The sequence below is a fragment of the Ochlerotatus camptorhynchus genome, unplaced genomic scaffold, assembly GCF_037179485.1.
Source record: "Ochlerotatus camptorhynchus isolate MF236.1 unplaced genomic scaffold, CSIRO-AGI_Acam_v1.1 ptg000370l, whole genome shotgun sequence".
NCBI lineage: Eukaryota > Metazoa > Arthropoda > Insecta > Diptera > Culicidae > Ochlerotatus > Ochlerotatus camptorhynchus.
In genome coordinates, this window is record NW_027040858.1 from 3,377,960 (window position 1) to 3,399,361 (window position 21,402).

Consider the following 21,402-nt stretch of genomic DNA (forward strand, 5'->3'; position numbering starts at 1 on the left):
TACATGGCCATTCTGAAATCCCCCTGTCCCCTCATGCTAACAATTGAACTCATTGGCCTGCTTAAGGATGATAAGGATCATTCTTTGTCTATTACTAAATGCATAAGGTGAAACTAATTGCATTACATCTATTTAATGTCTATTTCAGCTAACCTGTCCAATGCACGCAAAAGTGCACGGTGGTTCAAAGGGAGCTCAATCTGATTCAACGATTGTACTGCAAGGTGAGAATATTGAACTCAAAATGGAAATTGAAGTAGAGGAAACAATACTGCAGGAAGAGAAACATCAAGTTCCAAATGAAGACCCAGGAAGATCATCCGCCACAACTTTGGTAAGTGCTCGATTGCTTAAAGTTTGCCATGCAATAGTGGCCTATGTGGTCCTTGGTACTCAATTGGGCCGCCAATGAATCTCTTATGTGATTTGATGCGCTACGGAATGAATTGCTTATTATAAGGAGTTCGAAATCAAAACAACAATCAAATTGAGTACTCATAAATGCTGAACTGAAAATCAATCGTTAACTCCATTTCAATTTCGCTTACAGCATCCGGATGATGGTAAATCGAAGGACGTTGAAGTTGAAGATGCCAGAGATCATATGAATGGAATCAAAGTCAAAGAGGAATACCCAGTAGTTGAAGACACGAGAGCCTAACTGAAGTTCTTACCGATCAAAACGAGTGTGCGTCAGGAAGTCATGGATGTCTATTCAAAGGTAGCCAAGAGAAATTCTCATTCAAAATGCAAAATCCTATCTTAGGATTGTTTTGAACCACGTTAATCAAATGACAAATTAATTGGTAAGAATACGCAGGTGCCAGTAATGGTGTTTCGTTTTGTAATAAGAAGCTTTCTCCAGAATTTTTATTTCAGCGGTTCATCGTGACATTTTGAAATCAGCAAATTCGACAGAAAATTGTTCGAGAACTGAAATTTCTCTCAATTAGTGAACTTTCAGCTATAAGAAATTTCAGTTAGAAGTCCTTCGCAAGCGTGGAGGTTCACTTACTGAAAGACTTCTAACTGAAATGTATGATGGTAAGTAAAAAATGAATGAAGTAGTTAATATATTTGATAGTATTACTTCAGACATATTTAACAAAATCTTTGTTCAGTTTGTATGTATTGTGAAAATCCTTCAAGAAGTACCATCATTGTACCAGTCTCCGCTCATGCCCCATACACCACTCTCTCTATCAGTGTTGGGAAAATATCAAAAAATCAAATCTCACCAATGCCCAAGATCACGCTTGATTTTCGTAGACAAAAATCAACAAGCATACAGCTGCGGTTGATTTAGCAAGCTGTGATATCGCAGCTCGGAATATCAAGCTAATGAAACTTACCAGCTGCAAATCTCAACAAACTGTGGTGAGATTGAGTTTAATGCAGTGTTGGCAAAATCATCAATCAAATAATATTTTTCCGCTCTCATACGCTCTCAATATCACGCGTGATATTGGAACAAAATATCATGCTTGATATTGATTTTACAAGCTCCTTTGATATTGCGAGACTATTCACAACGTGCAAAACTCAAGCTGAGAGCTGACTCGACACAAAAATGATACCGTTTCACATCGTTTTCTTAGAAAGAGAAAGTATAGTTTGCTATCTCTTTTTACTCTTCACCGATGGCAGACACGAAGTGACTGCTGGCAGCCGTTATGGAAGCTTCGGTTGCGTTCGGGTTCGAGAAATTAGCGGCTGTATTTTTGTTGTTGTTAATTACTTTATTTGTACAGGCTCAATCGAATAAACTTTCAAATCATTATTTCCCTTATACATTATTAATGTCTTAAATCTAAAGTTAAAGGGATTCTACCGAATACTCGCGGTGTTTAGCGACTGTAGTAAATCATTATATCAGTAATTTTGCCGAATTATCTTGACAATAAACATTACAATTTCTCATTACTGATCATTACCCAACGTATCCCATGACACTTTTAAGCTCACTGCGTGTTTATGATATTTTTTTCGATTATACTTTATTGCAATACCTTTCGAGGCGAGGGGAAAGACGACTTTCATTTGATTATCTCTTTCACTCAGAGTTACTCTGGTTTGCTCTGGAATCTGATCTAGTTTGCGAGGGCATCAGCGATTTATCGGTATTAATACCGATTTCCGAACTAGATACCGATATACAGATAAGGTTCCTCAGATTATCGATTTTTAAGATATTATACCGATTCATACCGCTTTTTTTTTTTTAATAATCAAAATTATTATTGCCTGCCCGCGCTCGAATTTCGGAGAAATTTTTTTTTTCAGAGACTTGTATCTTTTTGAATACCTCATATTTTTTGAGCTTCCAAAATTCTAAAAAATCATCTCTAAATATGCCTTATGCTTGATACTCTTTCGACTAATGTTTGCATTTTCTCCTTTTGATTGTCCACCCATCAATCGAGAAAAAGTCGATGGCTCTTTCCGGTAATTCCTAGGGAATCGAGAAATATTGTTCAAACATTATTTAACTTCCGGACGTTTTTATTAATTTTATAACTTTCCCTGGAATTTTCTTCCACCTTACTTTGGAAGCTTCTTCATCCTTCGCTCGAATGATTATTTCATCTTCTCCCGCCAGTTTTTTTCAACTTTCCTGGAACTTCAAGGATGCTATCAGATTTTTATTGCGGATCCACCCTAGCTGCAGGAACATTTAAGAAGTTCTGAAGCTTCAGAAAAGTCCAGACTATTGTGTTAGTTTCGGTTGATTAAAGACAGTTTCATAAACTTCTGTTAAAATTCGAAAACCCGGAAATTTCAGAAAACTCCAGCGAACTCCAGTGAACTTAAGGAAACATCATAAATATTTTGGAAACTTCACACGTTCCAAGAACTTCAGGGAAATTTAATGGTTTTCAGGAACTTTAGTGAAGCTCAGAGAACATCAGGACAGATCAATGAATTTCAATTAAATTGCTGAAATTATAAAATAGTTCCGAAAAACTCAGGCAATTTCCGATAACTTCAGCAATGTCCTGAGGGGCTCATGCAAATTTAGGAAACGTAAGGGAAGCTACATGAACATTAAAACATTGTGAGAACATTTTATGAGAAGTTCTGTGCTTTTTTAATGGCAGTGTCGATAACTTTTAAAAATTAAAAAAAAAATAAGGAAGACCAGAGAACTTCAATGCTGATTTTTTTGTTTTTTTTTGTTTTTAAGGACATTTTACATCTCCGCGATGCATTCATGTCCGTTCGATTTGTTGTTTGGTGTATTGTGTATGGTGTGCAAGTGTTTTTGTTAGTATAAGTGCTACAATTCAGTTGCTTCTCTCTTCTTCTCTTCTTTGCTTCCAAACAATTACTTTTCTCCTCACTCGACAGCTCGGATTCGTCACATCCAGACGCTGTCTCTTACGTATTCCATTTATCGCGCCGTCGCGAGTGTTTTTCGTAGTGATTAGCTGTGAAACACATCGAGTCCGCTTCTCGGTCAACCTGGGAAGCGTTCTACAGTGGATTTCGGCCTGAGGGCAACGCGGTCAGTGGAAAAACCATAATTTAATTAGTGCCATCAACAGCACAGAGACGCTATCTTCGTGTCAGCCATCGCTGCTGACGATCATACGATCGTGGTGAAAAAGCTTTCAAGTCTGCGATCGACATAAGTGAATTACGGACTGCCTATCGAAAGGCGAAGATATTTGAGGTGGTGATTCGATAACCGTCGCCGTGCGTAGTGTCGCACTGCGTGTTATTCTTTCCTGTGTGGTGCGGTGCTAATCAACCGAAGAGTGATCGTTACAGGGATAGTTTTTTCTCTCCCCTCCAGCCATGGAGCTGGATAGGGATTTTCCTCACCTCCCTGGAGACACCGGGGGAGGATCAGCAAGCTACATAGATGGATCTCATGCTGGAGCAACGTTACCCAATTACATGGACCCCCATGATGAACACGGTGAGATTGTTGTTTTGAAGTTGCAGCCTGTTACCGGTAAATTACCGGAACATCCTTTCATGCTGCGTTCATCGGTAGAGAAATGGATAAACGGAAAAATTGAAGGTGCGTTTCCGGAAGCTCAAGGACAAGCCTATGCCCTGAAAGTCAGAAGTAAGTGGCAACTCAATCGACTTCTAAACATGACCCAACTAAACGACGGTACCGCAGTAAAGGTTACTAAGCACACGGGCCTAAACAGCGTCCGTTGCGTAATTAACTGCAGGCAGATGATGAAGGTCGATGATGAAGAAGTACTGGACTACATGAAGGATCAGAAGGTGACGAGCTTCCGGCGGATTACTCGCCGGAACGGTACTGAACAGGTTAACACGGCGACAGTCATACTAACCATCGAAGGTACCAGGATGCCGGAGCATGTAGACATAGGGTATCTACGGGTGAAGACGCGGCCGTATTATCCGGCCCCGATGCTATGCTACAATTGCTTTGTTTTCGGACATACCAAGGCTCGCTGTCAACAACAGGTTCCAACATGCGGCAACTGCTCTAAGCAACATTCGATCGTTGAGGGTGTTAGGTGCACAGATAACCCGTTCTGTCCCCGCTGCAAAACCATTGAACACTCCTTGTCGAGTAGAATCTGCCCCGTTTACAAAAGCGAAGACGCTATACAGCACATCCGAATCGATAAGGGGATCTCATATCCAGCGGCGAGGAAGCTGTTTGAGGCCTCGACGAGTCAAAGATCCTATGCCGGAGTCGCTAACGCCAGTAAAGATCAGGCGTTCGCAGACCTCTCAGCGAAGTTCGATAATCTCTCCAGCCAAATGGAGGAAAAGGACCGCAAGATCGCAGCCTTGGAGGAAAGGCTGCAACAAGGACCTACGACCACTAGCAGCTCTGAAATGCATGAACTCCGACAGATGATTGCGGACCTGCGAACGGAGGCACTTCGCAAAGACGAACGTATCCAAGCCCTGGAAGCAGCCCTAAAACGGGAAAATCGAATGGACATCACACGTAAACACGGGACCATTGAGGATTTAGTCGCCAGAGTTAAGATACTTGAAGCCGCCGTCTCCAACAAAGATAAGGAGGTCACTAATCTCCGGTTAGTGAACCAACAGTACAAGGAACTCATCGCACAGTCAAAATGCCCGAAACCATCTGTACCAAGAGAAGACAAAAAAAAGGAGCATGAACAACAAAAACCCCAATCTCAGCAACCAGAAAAACCCACTGGAGCGAAGAAAAAGATACTCAAGCAGACAAGCGGTGGAGCAGATCCGAAACGACCAAAAAACCACCCTACACCGGCATACATATCTGACACCGAAGTCGAATCCCAGACTTCTCCCTCTGGAGATAAGATTACCGTCGACGAGCTCATTTCCTCGGAAGACGAGGTGATGTCCGTGGAGGGTAGCCTAACTCCAATGGAAAATTAAACCTCCGCAGTCCAGTCCGTCTTCTAACGCATCAGAACCGAATTCCCACAACCTATCCACCAAGATGCATCCTACATCAACATCATCCTCTACTGAGGTTGAGAGCTATCAACAACCAGAGTGGACTGGATCTACCCCAACTATCAAAACAACGACATCGACCTCCAACGCACCGGATAAGGCCTCGGGCAGTCGGGGCCCTGTCAGTGCGGACGCCATGGACCAACCCGAACTGGCAGACACCCCCCGACGCTCGTTGGCAAACTCCGACGAACACCGAAACCCTACCAACACAAACGACACGACTCGTTCCACCATCCCGGTTGAGCCACGGGGCAGTCGAGGCCCCGTCGGTGCGGAAGCCTTTGCCACACCGGAACCGGCGGACAACCCCCGTCACCCTGTGGCTACCGGAAGAGGGACGGAAAAGGGAGGCAACTCCTATTCCCCTGAGGACGACGTGGGAGTCAAGACAACTCTAGCCAACACTATACATACCGAGATTCAAGAACTGACGACCAAGCTGACGAATCTACTACTGGTGGGTCCCTCAGTGAAACCTCACTTGAGTAGAATATCACCGCTTATGGGAGCAAGAGCCCATCCCCCTCTGGACTACGTGGGAGTCAAGAGGGACGAGTCTGTCCAAAAACTATCACCGAAGGATGAAGTGAGAGGGAAGAAATCTCTAGCTAAAAAAGTTACCGATGCAGCCGGGAAATCCGTGCCGGCGTTCAAAAACTCAATGCCTTCTTCCGGTGGAACCCTACCGGGTTCCGCTGTCATTCGTAGTGCGACGCACAAATCAACAAAGGACGATGGAATCAGAACTCCTCAAGTGCGTAGGAGAGTAGCCAGAATCAGATCGGGAAAGGCACTTCCCATTAGTGTTCTAGTCTGTGCGGATGCCTACGACAAAATGCAGCACCAACGGCTCGGAATTCCTTCTCCGGAAGCGGGCCCCTCGAATACGCCTTCGTCAAATGAGCGAGCAAGCCACGATCGCCACAAGCACCCAACTTCACACCTACTAACAGGAACCCTCACAATGGGGAACCGTTATAGAATGCAACCAGGTCAGTCCAACGCAAGCCTACTGGAGGCTTATCCCCTCACGAAACCTCCCCTCGGTAAGAGGACACCTAAGGATCCAGTCCATTATCCTACCTCTGCAACACGGATCCCTAGAAACCCAACGAACAAACTGTCAAAAAAACCACCGCTTGCTATACAGTGGAATATGAACGGCTTTTATAACAACCTTCCAGACTTAGAAATCCTAGTTCGTGATCAGCTGCCCTCCATCCTGGCCATCCAAGAGGTCCACCGGGCCACCGTCAGCGGCATGAATCGTACGCTGGGCGGTCAATACCAGTGGACCTTAAAGAGAAACGAAAACATATTCCACTCAGCGGCAATCGGGGTCCTGGCACCAACACCGTTTTCGACCATACATCTAGACACAGACCTCCCAATCGTGGCGGTCAGACTCGAACACCCATTCCCGATTTCAGTTGTTTCCGCTTACCTTCCATGCGGGAAGATGCACAACCTTAAACAACACCTCAGCGATCTGCTTCAAGACCTCGAACGACCCATTCTGGTACTTGGGGATATGAACGGCCATCATCCAGCATGGGGAAGCCCAAAAACCAACCCCAGAGGCTCTACACTTATGGAAGTTGCAGAAGCCTCGGATCTCGTCGTTCTTAACGACGGGTCCATCACTTTCACCAGCGGACAGAGGGAATCCTCTGTAGACGTATCTCTTGCAAGCGCCAGCGTTGTCAGCAGGCTCCTCTGGAATGCCGAGGATGATCCCATGGGCAGTGACCATTACCCACTGGTAATCCAACTCGATGACCGACCGCAGGACACATTACGTAAACCACGATGGAAATACGACCAGGCTGACTGGTCCCTTTTTCAGAAGTCCGTCGACGCCGCATGGTCCAATTCATCACCGGGCAGTATCCAAGACTTCATTAGCTCCATCCATCAAGCGGCACTTTCATCAATTCCACGAACCAGTCCCAACCCGGGATCTAAGTCTCTACCATGGTGGTCCCCAGAGACCAAAGCAGCAGTTAAAGCCAGAAGGAAGGCTCTTCGGGCTGCTAAGCGGCTACCTTCAGACCATCCAACGAAAGAAGCGGCCATGGCCACCTACAGAGCAAAACGCAAATGGCCATCCGGATAGATGGTACCACCACTAGAGACCCTGATAAGATCGCCCACGCTATGGGGGAATATTTTGCTTCTCTCTCGGCCATTGACGGGTACGATGATCGCTTTCGTCGTGTTAAAAACCTTTCGACACACTCCTTGGACAGCATCTACATCCCAGAGGATGAACTACCGCTGGAGATCAATCGGCCTTTCAGTCCACGGGAACTTGACCTAGCTCTATCCAAGGCTACCGGGAAATCGACCGGCCCAGATGACGTCGGGTACCCCATGCTAAAATACCTATCACCGGAATGCAAGACCACACTCCTCAGACTTCTCAATAGAGAATGGCTGGATAATTCCATCCCAGAAGACTGGAGACACAGCCTAGTCGTCCCGATCCCGAAGCAGGGCACCTCGGGTCGCGAACCGAAGGACTTCCGGCCGATATCTTTGACATGTTGCGTCAGTAAGGTGCTGGAGAGAATGGTCAACCGTAGACTCGTGCTCTACTTGGAGAGTAACGGCTACATTGACCACCGCCAGCACGCTTTCCGTCCTGGACACGGAGCCGGGACCTACTTCGCCACTTTGAACCAGGTACTTCGAGACGCGAGAGATTCTGACCAGCATGCTGAACTCGCTACGCTAGACATCTCTAAGGCTTATAACAGGACATGGACACCCGACATTCTTGCTCAACTCACGGACTGGGGTCTGTCGGGCCACGTTCTCCATTTTTTGAAAAACTTCCTCCGACACAGTACTTTCCAGGTATGCATCGGAAACCATAGATCAAGAGGATTCCCAGAGGAGACTGGCGTTCCGCAAGGTTCGGTGATCGCAGTCACGCTGTTTCTAATACGGATGAACGGAGTGTTCCACAGCTTACCCAAAGAAATATACATCTTCGTGTATGCAGACGATATCGTCTTGGTGTCGGTTGGATCAACAGTGAAGGCCCTTCGCAGAAAACTCAACGCGGCCACGAATGCAGTTCTACGCTGGACTAAATCCGTCGGATTCCACCTATCGGTGGAGAAATGCACATATACCCACATTTGTCCGTTCAATCACCAGGTGTTCCGCTCTCCTATCAGCGTCGACGGAAGGATCATGCCGTTTAAGAAGTCTATCCGCGTCCTCGGCATACGCCTGGATCGGCATTTAAACTTTGGAGACCATTTCAACGAAGTGAAAGGGAATTGCCAAACAAGAATCGGCTTGGTGCGGACATTAGCCAGGAGGCATCTAGCGAACAACCGTGCTGTCCGGATGCGCGTGGCTAAAGCGGTAGTCGATTCAAGATTAACATACGGTATAGAACTGACTTGCCTAGCTGCCGACAGGATGATTTCCCAACTGTCCCCGGTATATTATCAGGCCATTCGAATCACATCAGGTCTCCTCCCCTCCACCCCCAGGCTTGCAGCTTGTGTGGAGAGTGGTAGGTTACCCTTCGACAAATTTATCGTTGCTACCGTTTGCAAGAGGGCAGTTGGCTTCGCAGAGAAGACAACTGGAACTAGTGATGGAGTGTCCCTCCTTATGGAGGCGAACAAACTCCTGAAGGACGCCGCCGACCTGGAACTCCCCCCGGTAGCCAGGGTCCACTGGTGTGGAGCCAGGGGTTGGAACTCACCCGGACTTTCTATCGACTTGGCGATAAAGAACAGATTCCGGACGGGAACCAACTCCCCCGAACTAGTGAGATCGGTGGCCGAACTACAACGAACCAAGTACCCAAATCACCTAGCAAGATACACTGACGGATCTCGAACAGGCGGAAGGGTAGGCATTGGGATATCCGATCCGGAGCTACGCACCTTCTACCGACTTCCGGACCCTTGCAGCATTTTCTCTGCTGAAGCTGCCGCCATACTAGTAGCCGCCACCTCGCCTACCAACAAACCTGTCGCCATATTTTCTGATTCAGCCAGCGTATTAACAGCTCTTCAGTCCGATACAGCCAAGCACCCTTGGATCCACGCTATCCAGAAGCTCGCTCATAAAGGAACAACTTTCATCTGGATCCCAGGACACTGCGGGATCAGAGGAAATGAGGAAGCGGATCATCTGGCGGCATCCGGAAGACAGGCAAACCTCTATACCCAAAAGGTCCCTGCTCAAGACATCAAGCGGTGGATCGTGACTACAGTATGGAATTGCTGGACAAATGAATGGCTGCGATCTCAAGATCTGTTTATCCGGAAAATTAAAGGGGATACCAGAAGATGGGATGACCCGCCTGAACACCGATCTCAAGTAATTCTATCGCGGCTGAGAACCGGTCATACCAAAGACTCTCATAACATGGGAGGCGGAGGTCCATTTAGAAAGCAATGCGAGAATTGCAATGTGCCACATACAGTGAAACATTTCCTATGCAACTGCCCCCAGTACTATGGACCACGCATCCAATACGGGATCTCAGCAAGCGTCAGGGACACCCTGAGTTATGACCCCGCTAGCACCACAGCGCTCTTCTCATTTCTGCGGGAGACAGGATTGATCAACCAAATTTGATATATGACCCAATATTGACCCAAGCAACGACAACGGACAAAGGATTGAACTACTATTGGCAAAAACCACTGACTCAAAACGGACGAGCGACTATATTAAGATGATGCACGAATAAGGACACGAAAATAGACGGATGATGGCACAAAATTACGCACAGCGACAACAATGGAACTGAACATGGAAAACGACTACACATAAAAGCAAAATCACAACAATAATCGGACACAAGACCACGCGACGACAATGGATTATGACAAGGACCAACTACTAGACACACCGCAAGTTATCTGAATATCTGCCAACAAAACCAACTCCGTTATTATAACTCCAACACAATGGTACACTTTGCAATCAGAAGGGGCCGCTCTCCGAAGCCCTCTATCCCTTTTAAGTGACGAACCAGCCAGTGGCTGAAAGTCACTCTAATAAAGAAAAAAAAAATATCCAATTGATAGAGGTAATACATACATGCGGGGCTTATTGTAAGTGAAAGTAACCTCGGAATGGGCGTGACTCTCCAGACATTCTGAAATGGGTTGCTGGATCTGCAATAGAGCTACCACCATCTAACTCCCGGACTAAAGCTGTCTACAATGACCATAAATGCGACATTGTAGACTGTAGAGATAGGGAAACCTCACCAGCTGCAAATCTCACCAAACTGTGGTGAGATTGAGTTTCATGATTTTTGCTTTAAACCCGAACGCAACCGAAACTTCCATAACGGCTGGCAGCAGTCACTTCGTGCCTGCCATCGGTGAAGAGTAAAAAGAGATAGCAAGCTATACTTTCTCTTTCTAAGAAAACGATGTGCAACGGAATGATTTTTGTGTCGAGTCAACTCTCAGCTTGATTTTTGCACGTTGTGAATAGTCTCGCAATATCAAAGGAGCTTGTAAAATCAATATCAAGCATGATATTTTGTTCCAATATCACGCGTGAGCAACACTTCAGGTTGAAATGCTATTATTCTGAAGATCTCCATTTGTTCAATAGATCAAATAATGTCTTAGATTAAATATTTTTGCAAAAGTAGTAGGATAGTCAGATACTATTCCAGAAACCTTGACTATTTCAATGAACAGCGTAAAGTACTTTGGATATTTTATCAAGACAATGACTAGGTTTTTGATGATCTATAACTAGTCCTTGTGAACGGAAAACGACGTGTAGAGGTTAAAAATCGATGTTGGACACCATTTTGTAATGCAAGATGGCGGCCATCAGTTTTTAAATTCTGTCAAATTCCCAACAATATGGGTATTTTCAGAACAAGGCCGACTTTAGATGTCAAAATTTGATATCCGCCGCCATTTTGGAATCAGGGGTTCGATTATCCGGGGCTTCATTATCCAGAAAAAAATGAATCGATTATCCGGAGCCATATTTTTTTCTGTGGTATTGGATTTGAGTAAGTAAAAACAAGAAGCATAGGGTAAATGCATTCTAATCATTTGGAGATTAACAAAGTGATATAGAAAGATAAGATGACGACGGCATCCCGAGGTGCCCATACCACACCATCCTGAGCTGTGAGGGACCATACTAGGTGACCCATTACATAGTCGAAAATATGGATGATACCTGATCAATCTGAAATCTTAAAAAAAAACTGAGGTTTTCAATGTGTTCTCTTATCACTTCATGTTATTTGAGGGGGTTATGAGGAAAGGGGTGTAAGTGACTTTGATCGATTCTCTTCATCGACTTTCTCTTTTGATAGCCACAGCTTTATAAACAGATTTTGCGCTATTTCTGCCACATAGTTTGATAAAGGAGGTTCTCATCTAGCATCCAGAATGGCACACGAATCAAGGAATGTGTTTGCAGCTGAATTATTAACGAAAGATAAAGTCGATGAAGAGAATGGATAAAGTCACTTACACCCCTTATCTTATAACCCCCTCGTTTTAAATAATTTCTGACCAACCTGGAGTCTTTGAGAATATCCTGAAGATGTGAGTTGAATTGTTGGGTAGTTGAAGATCTTCAGAATGATGCCTGATCAAGCTGAAGTCTTAAACAAATATTTGAGGACTTTTGAAGATATCTGATCATCTTGAGGTCTTTGGAATAATCTCTGAGCAACCTGCTATTGGAGAGCATATTTGAGAGATGTGATTTGAAATGTTGGACAGATTAAAATTTTCAAAATCATACATGATCAAGCTGAAGCCTTGAAAAAATATCCTGAGAACTTTTGGAAATTTCTAATCACTTGGCCTCTTTGGAATACGTTCTGAGCAATCTGGTATTTCAGACAATAGCTGGGAGATGTGATTTGAATTGTTGGGTAGTTGAAGATCTTCAGAATGATGCCTGATCAAGCTGAAGCCTTGAACAAATAATTTGAGGAATTTTTGGATATTTATGATCACTTTGGGATCTGTGAGACCTGGTGTTTGAGAGAATAACTGGGAAATGTGATTTGTATTGTTGGGCAGTTGATGATCTTCAGAATAATACATGATCAAGCTGAAATCTTGAATAAATAACCTGACAACTTCTGGGAGACCTAGATATTTGCTCAAAACTTCATGTTATTCAGGATTTTTTTCTGAAGAATTTTAACTGTTGGACTGTTGGGGAAAATGGCAGCGGACATCTAATTTTGATATCTACAAGACGTCCTCGTATTTTTGGGTATTTGACAGTTTTTTTAAATCTTATGGCCGCCATCTTGGTTTTTAAAATGGCATCCAACATAAATTTTCGATTTCTACATGTCATCCTCATTCCAGAAATATCCATATTGTAGGGTATTTGGCAATTTTTTAGAAAACCGATGGCCATCATCTTGGATTTCAAAATGGCGTCCAACATAAATTTTCGACCAAATCTCGTCGTACCCGTTCTGAAAATACCCATATTGTAGGGTATTTGTCAGTATTCCTAAAACAGATGGCCACCATCTTAGATGCCAAAATGGAGTCGATATCCGACCTCTACACGGAAATACTCACATTGCATAGCAACATCCTATATGGGCAGGCTTTCGAGACTTCGCATATTCAGGCAGTTCATATGCACACTAGCGCCGCGTAGTGACAGAGTTCTGAACTAATATGATTACCATCCAAAAACCGTGGTCATCTGAACAACTTTTCTGAAGACAGTAACCTTCTATATGGCCACCATCCGAAAGGACTTGATCACCTGAACACCTGACAATTTTGCACATCACTAATTACGAAGAAATTGATTCTCTTTCAGATTCTCGATCGAATGAGCATTCTTCAGCTAAAGATTTTATGGATAGTCAAGTGACCGACAAGGAATCCCGGATGGGTTCAGAGAAAACCTCACAGCCACTAGTTGAAAATCCTTCAAACAAACCATATTCGTGCAACATCTGTGGCATTACATTGTCTACCTCTCATCAAATCGGTTATCACATGGTACGTTGGTCAAACCGAATTAGTTTTTTCCTTTGCAGTACTGTTTTTTTTTATTCATTTCCATTCATTTCAGCTCACAAAACACACGGAAGAAAAGTTCCAATGTTCTCATTGTTCGAGAAAATTTCACATTAGAAGGATGTTGCTAAAGCATGAGTCACATTGTGCAAGCTTAAAACATTCCCGCGAATTGTGTGGCCAAAAGTTTAACTTCCTGAAAAAAGTAGAAAACCACAAGAAACGAATTCATCATGCGGATATCGAAGGCGCAGATGGCACTGAAGAGCAAAAGCAAAACAGTGTTGAGAAGACAGATGCGGCTCATGCGATGACTATGTGCAGCATTTGCAGTGCTACATTTACCACTACTGATGAGCTAATGAAACATAAGGTTTGTATTTTTGAAAGGTACCATGCTAGTTTTACCTACTGTTTTACTCTTGAAAATAATCAAAATTAGTGTGAGTAGCTCAGGTAGCATATATTTTATCAATTTCAGACCCCCTTGAGCAAAGTCCGAGATCAAATTGAGAACTAAATTTGATGTTGTGTTGCGCTGTCGTTTTGGTCGTTTCAACGGGCCAAAATATCAAAATTGAGAGCAGAATATTCTTTGAATTTGAATACATTGAAATTCAATTTGATTTTCTGCAAAGGCAATAAAAACAAAACTGGAACAACACATTTTTGAAGAGCAAATGTGCTGTCATTTTGATGATGGACTTTGTTCGGGTCCCCTCTCGTAGGGTATTTTCTGTGTGTGTGTGTGTGTGTCATCCTCTATCCCTCACCCAGCCGGGGGCGTTGGACAAGTAGAACTGCGAATAATTTGATCAAATCTCATGCTCCGTAATGGTGCCCTTTATGTTGTGAAGACTAGTACTTCAAAAAGGGTAACTTTTGAGGCAAGACAGGGTGTCCTCAACAAGTTAAGGGAACAGGATGCACTAAATGTCCACAACAGGTACAGCAAAACATCACATAGACGCCCTTATTCACACTAACTACTCAGGGGGTAGAAGGTCAAGAAGAGCCACCGCCGCCAACTAAAGCTTGAACCGGGTACCTGGGACTCCCACGATATACCCGCGGCAATGGTCAGCAGACGATGCCCTGTGCGTATTTAGTATGTAATATGTTTTATTTGGATACACAAAATGTTTGAAGCCATGCGTCATCTAAACCATAATTTGCATCACCACAAATACACTTGTCAACAATCTTCAACTGGAACGTTCTCACCAAATCACTTCACCCGGGAGCGTATTCCCGATGCTTCCACGCATATTTTTTTTCCCTACACTCCAACCACACAACAACCAAATAACACTTTTCTTCACTTTTCTTTTTCAAATCACTCCGTGCTCAAAAGCAATGCACATCTCAAAACCCTGACAATAGTTCCCCCCTCTCGTAGGGTATTTTCTATAGCTTAAATATGGCCAGTCATAACTTCTGAAATCCCCCTGTTCCCTCAAATGCTGACAATGGAACTCATTGGCCTGCTTAAGGATGATACGGATCATTCTTTGTTTATTACTAAATGCATAAGGTGAAACTAATTGCATTACATCTATTTAATGTCTATTTCAGCTAACCTGTCCAATGCACGCAAAAGTGCACGGTGGTTCAAAGGGAGCTAAATCTGATTCCACGATTGTACCGCAAGGTGAGAATATTGAACTCAAAATGGAAATTGAAGTAGAGGAAACAATGCTGCAGGAAGAGAAACATCAAGTTCCAAATGAAGGCCCAGGAAGATCATCCGCCACAACTTTGGTAAGCGCTCGACTGCTTAAAGTTTGCCATGCAGTAGTGGCCAATGAATCTCTTATGTGATTTGATGCGCTACGGAATGAATTGCTTATTATAAGGAGTTCGAAATCAAAACAACAATCAAATTGAGTCTTGGGATAAATTCATTATCGATCACGTTTATAAATGCTGAACTGAAAATCAACCGTTAACTTCATTTCAATTTCGCTTACAGCATCCGGATGATGGTAAATCGAATGACGTTGAAGCTGAAGATGCCAGAGATCATATGAATGGAATCAAAGTCAAAGAGGAATACGCAGAAGTTGAAGACGAGAGCTCAACTGAAGTTCTTACCGATCAAAACGAGCCTCTTGTGCGTCAGGAAGTCATGGATGTCCATTCAAAGGTAGCCAAGAGAAATCCTCATTCAAAAGTCAAAATCATATCTTAGGATTGTTTTGAACCACGTAAATCAAAGATAGGAAGTTTGAAGGCTGACAAATGAATTGGTAAGAATACCCAGGCGCCAGTAATGGTGTTTCGTTTTGTGAGCTTTCTCCAGAATTTTTATTTCAGTTTATACCAGACGATCGAGAACTGAAGCATGTTTACCAAATGCATTTCATGCATCAAACTAGTTGTCAGTTGTTGCAGTTAAAATGTATCAATGTTCATCCTCGGGTTTATCTGGTTCATGTTGAAATCAGCAAATTCGACAGAAAATGGTTCGAGAACTGAAATTTCTCTCAGTTAGTGAACTTTCAGCTATAAGAAATTTCAGTTAGAAGTCCTTCGCAAGCGTGGAGGTTCGCTTACTGAAAGACTTCTAACTGAAATGTATGATGGTAAGTAAAAAATGAATGAAGTAGTTAATATATTTGATAGTATTGCTTCAGACATATTTAACAAAATCTTTGTTCAGTTTGTATGTATTGTGAAAATCCTTCAAGAAGTATCATCATTGTACCAGTCTCCGCTCATGCCCCATACACCACTCTCTCTATCAGTGTTGGGAAAATATCAAAAAATCAAATCTCACCAATGCCCAAGATCACGCTTGATTTTCGTAGACAAAAATCAACAAGCATACAGCTGCGGTTGATTTTGCAAGCTGTGATACAGCAACCCGGAATATCAAGCTAACGAAACTCACCAGCTGCAAATCTCAACAAACTGTGGTGAGATTGCGTTTAATGCAGTGTTGGCAAAATCATCAATCAAATAATATTTTTCCGCTCGCATACGCTCTCAATATCACGCGTGATATTGGAACAAAATATCATGCTTGATATTGATTTTACAAGCTCCTTTGATATTACGAGACTATTCACAACGTGCAAAACTCAAGCTGAGAGCTGACTCGACACAAAAATGATACCGTTTCACATCGTTTTCTTAGAAAGAGAAAGTATAGTTTGCTATCTCTTTTTACTCTTCACCGATGGCAGACACGAAGTGACTGCTGGCAGCCGTTATGGAAGCTTCGGTTGCGTTCGGGTTCGAGAAATTAGCGGCTGTATTTTTGTTGTTGTTAATTACTTTATTTGTACAGGCTCAATCGAATAAACTTTCAAATCATTATTTCCCTTATACATTATTAATGTCTTAAATCTAAAGTTAAAGGGATTCTACCGAATACTCGCGGTGTTTAGCGACTGTAGTAAATCATTATATCAGTAATTTTGCCGAATTATCTTGACAATAAACATTACAATTTCTCATTACTGATCATTACCCAACGTATCCCATGACACTTTTAAGCTCACTGCGTGTTTATGATATTTTTTTCGATTATACTTTATTGCAATACCTTTCGAGGCGAGGGGAAAGACGACTTTCATTTGATTATCTCTTTCACTCAGAGTTACTCTGGTTTGCTCTGGAATCTGATCTAGTTTGCGAGGGCATCAGCGATTTATCGGTATTAATACCGATTTCCAAACTAGATACCGATATACAGATAAGGTTCCTCAGATTATCGATTTTTAAGATATTATACCGATTCATACCGCTTTTTTTTTTAATAATCAAAATTATTATTGCCTGCCCGCGCTCGAATTTCGGAGAAATTTTTTTTTCAGAGACTTGTATCTTTTTGAATACCTCATATTTTTTGAGCTTCCAAAATTCTAAAAAATCATCTCTAAATATGCCTTATGCTTGATACTCTTTCGACTAATGTTTGCATTTTCTCCTTTTGATTGTCCACCCATCAATCGAGAAAAAGTCGATGGCTCTTTCCGGTAATTCCTAGGGAATCGAGAAATATTGTTCAAACATTATTTAACTTCCGGACGTTTTTATTAATTTTATAACTTTCCCTGGAATTTTCTTCCACCTTACTTTGGAAGCTTCTTCATCCTTCGCTCGAATGATTATTTCATCTTCTCCCGCCAGTTTTTTCAACTTTCCTGGAACTTCAAGGATGCTATCAGATTTTTATTGCGGATCCACCCTAGCTGCAGGAACATTTAAGAAGTTCTGAAGCTTCAGAAAAGTCCAGACTATTGTGTTAGTTTCGATTGATTAAAGACAGTTTCATAAACTTCTGTTAAAATTCGAAAACCCGGAAATTTCAGAAAACTCCAGCGAACTCCAGTGAACTTAAGGAAACATCATAAATATTTTGGAAACTTCACACGTTCCAAGAACTTCAGGGAAATTTAATGGTTTTCAGGAACTTTAGTGAAGCTCAGAGAACATCAGGACAGATCAATGAATTTCAATTAAATTGCTGAAATTATAAAATAGTTCCGAAAAACTCAGGCAATTTCCGAAAACTTCAGCAATGTCCTGAGGGGCTCATGCAAATTTAGGAAACGTAAGGGAAGCTACATGAACATTAAAACATTGTGAGAACATTTTATGAGAAGTTCTGTGCTTTTTTAATGGCAGTGTCGATAACTTTTAAAAATTAAAAAAAAAAATCAGGAAGACCAGAGAACTTCAATGCTGATTTTTTTTTTTTTTTTTTTTGTTATTAAGGACATTTTACATCTCCGCGATGCATTCATGTCCGTTCGATTTGTTGTTTGGTGTATTGTGTATGGTGTGCAAGTGTTTTTGTTAGTATAAGTGCTACAATTCAGTTGCTTCTCTCTTCTTCTCTTCTTTGCTTCCAAACAATTACTTTTCTCCTTCGCTTCACTTCATACTACTCTCCTACTTCGCTTTTCTTCACGAATTTCTTCATCTTTCTACCATCTTTACCTGTGTAATTTGTTATTCTACAGTTCTTTTAATTTGTTATTCTAGTCTTCTACTTCGTGTTGCTTAATATTTCTTTCACCTGTGCAATTTGTTATTCTAAAGTTATTGTAATTTGTTATTCTAGAGTTTTTTGTACAAATCCGTTTCATGTAGGAAATTAAGCATTCGTGTTGTTCTTTCTTCCGTGTTGTCCAGAGCTTCACGTAGACTGGTGCTGATGTCACTTTTCCTTCTCTCTTCGTCGTATTTCCTGCACTCAAGAATAATGTGCTTTACATCCAACACAGTGCCACAACATTCACACACCGGTGGGGCTTCCTTCTTCAGAAGAAACGGGTGGGTTCGTCGCGTATGGCCGATTCTCAGACGTGTAAGCACACACTGGTCGGCTGAACTTCCTCTTTCTGTCCATCTGTGCGTGTCGAATTTCACCTCCCTCAGCTTCGATTCTGTTGTGCTAAACCACTGCCTATTCCACTGACCACGTATCGCATGTTTCACCGCTTTTATCGCATCCTCGCTTGGAATCGGTACGTCGATGGCTGTCTTCTAGCCTTATTGGCTAGTCGGTGAGCTTCAGAGTTTCCCCTGATGCCGGCGTGTCCAGGGATCCAGCAGAAACGGATGATTTTGCTTTGCACGATTCTCTCTACTTCCTGCACCCAAGGGTGCCGGGAAGTTCCAGCCTCCAAAGCCAGTAGGCAGCTTGCGGAGTCCGTGAGAATAACCAACTCATTTTGAACATTAGGGATGGTGGCGGCCATTTTAATAGCGTAGGCCTCCGCAGAGAAAACACTACATTCCTTCGGAAGACTGTAGGTCCTAGATAGCCCTTCGTAGAAGAATGCAGCTCCTACCGTGTCTTCAAACTTGGAGCCGTCCGTGTAGACGATGGTTGATCTACGGAAGCGGGTCTCCAGTAATTGTCGAACAACTGGACGAACTTTCTCCGGTGGGTCTCCAGCGCGTATGCTTCTTTTCACATCCCACACTATCGTCGGTTTTCGTGCGTGCCACAAGCGGGGTGCACGACGTTAGGCATACGGTCGTTAGGCATACGGACGTTAGGCATACGTACGTTAGGCATACGGACGTTAGGCATAATGTACGATAGGCATAATGGACGTTGGGCATAAAGGACGTTAGGCATAATGGACGTTAGGCATAATCTACCGGATGAATTCCAGAAGGATAATAATGGAGACCGTCTATTGATTGCTGACTTCGGTGACAATAATGAAAGAGCCTTAATTTTTGGAACTCATGAACGACGTCTTGGACAGGCAAAGTATTGGGTTACAGATGGTACGTTTGCCACAGTTCCTTGTTTGTTTCGGCAACTCGTCACTGTTCATGGAAGTATCGCTCCCTCACATCAGCAGACGGTTCTGCTAGTTTTCATTCTGATGACAACAAAATCAGAATCGTTGTATCGAAAAGTATGGCAGGAAATCCTGGAAGCAGCAGGTATGTTTTTTTGTTATTGAATGAAAAACCACAGAATTAACCATTCTTGATTTCATGAGCTGTTCTTTGGCATCATATTTTATTCAACCTTGGCTGTTTTTTTGTTATTGAATGAAAAATCACAGAATTCACCATTCTTTGTTTCATGAGCTGTTCTTTGAGGAAAACCTTTTCTTCTTTGACTTTTGCAATATGTGTGTAAGAATATATTACAACAAGTGTGTGATTTTTTTTATTTCTAGATGCGATTGATTTTAAGATATAGTTTAAAACTAAGCTGAATTTCCATTGTAAGATTACTTAACCACTATCGCTACTAATCATGGATCTAAGTAAATATGTATATACGTCACTTATGATATGATAAATAATGGATTCCAAACTGTGCTTATTAAATAAACTATGTTTGTTTAACTTGTATCATTTTTTATTCAACGCTAAGCCTAATTTAAGCATTGTTTACAGGTTTACAGGTTAAGCAGGTTTCTAGAGTTGCACAGCAGCAAGGTATTTTATGCCTAACGTCCATTATGCCTAACGTATATTATGCCTAACGTCCATTATGCCTAATGACTTTATGCCTAACGTCCATTATGCCTAACGTCCGTATGCCTAACGTCCGTATGCCTAACGTATTTATGCCTAATAGGGTACACTCCCACAAGCGATTGCTCTGCCTCACGAGTGAACCGACAGCAGGAAGCGTTGAACCGGTTAATTCTTGGAGGCGATTTGAAGCGCGTGTAATCAGAGGTAGGGTGCTGCTGTTTGGATTCTTTGTGAGCATTCGGATGGCAATGTGTACTGTGGTCTGTGCTGCTAGCAGTTCGAAGGGTAGAGTCCCAGCTTCGGCCATCACCGAGTTAATCGGGCTCGTCATGAATGCTCCGGAAGCGAAGCGAACCATTTTGTTGTAGGCAGGAGCGAGAGTCTGCAAGGTTGCTGGCCCTCCTCGACTAACAAGTCCAATCCCGTAGAGCAGCTATGGCTGACCAAACTTGCAGCAGAGAAGTCCGATTGCCACGTGGAAGTTTTGCACCGATCATCTGTAAAATCCGTAACCGAGATTCGCATGCTTTCTTAACCATATTGCAGTGAGGTTTGAAGGATAACGTTCGGTCCATGGTTACACCTAAAATCCTCAGCCGGTTGGTCTTTGGCACGGGAGTTCCCTCGATAGAGATATCCCGCACGGGATCCCGTCGTGCGTTCGGACTGCAGTAGAAGACATGTGACTTTGTTGCCGACACAGTGAAACCAACGCTTTTCGTCCATTTGTTGATGGCTTTGACGGCGGCCTGTAGTTTTCGGTGTAAGCCTTCAGTTTTAGCATCTCGCACTGCTAAGAGGATATCGTCCGCGTACAAAAGAATGAAGACTCCGTTGGGCACTACTCGGAAGATGGACTGCATCACGATGAGGAACAGCGTCACTGACAGGACAGAGCCCTGCGGAACTCCGTTTTCCAACGGATACTGGCGAGACATATACCCCCCAACGG

General features: G+C 43.0%; 1 protein-coding gene across 2 annotated transcripts in view; it reads left to right on the forward strand.

Moving 5' to 3' along the window:
• The window catches only part of LOC135710078 (zinc finger protein 761-like), a 96,350-nt gene that overhangs the window by 48,307 nt on the left and 26,641 nt on the right, over positions 1 to 21,402 (forward strand). The window contains exons 11-13 of one of the 2 annotated variants that reach the window (XR_010518389.1): positions 149 to 334; positions 551 to 806; positions 866 to 1,026. The exons of the other annotated variant lie outside the window; for it this stretch is intronic. The gene's annotated coding sequence lies outside the window, so the exon portion shown is untranslated. Of the gene's footprint in view, positions 1 to 148; positions 335 to 550; positions 807 to 865; positions 1,027 to 21,402 lie in introns of those variants that run through there. 2 annotated transcript variants of the gene reach the window in all.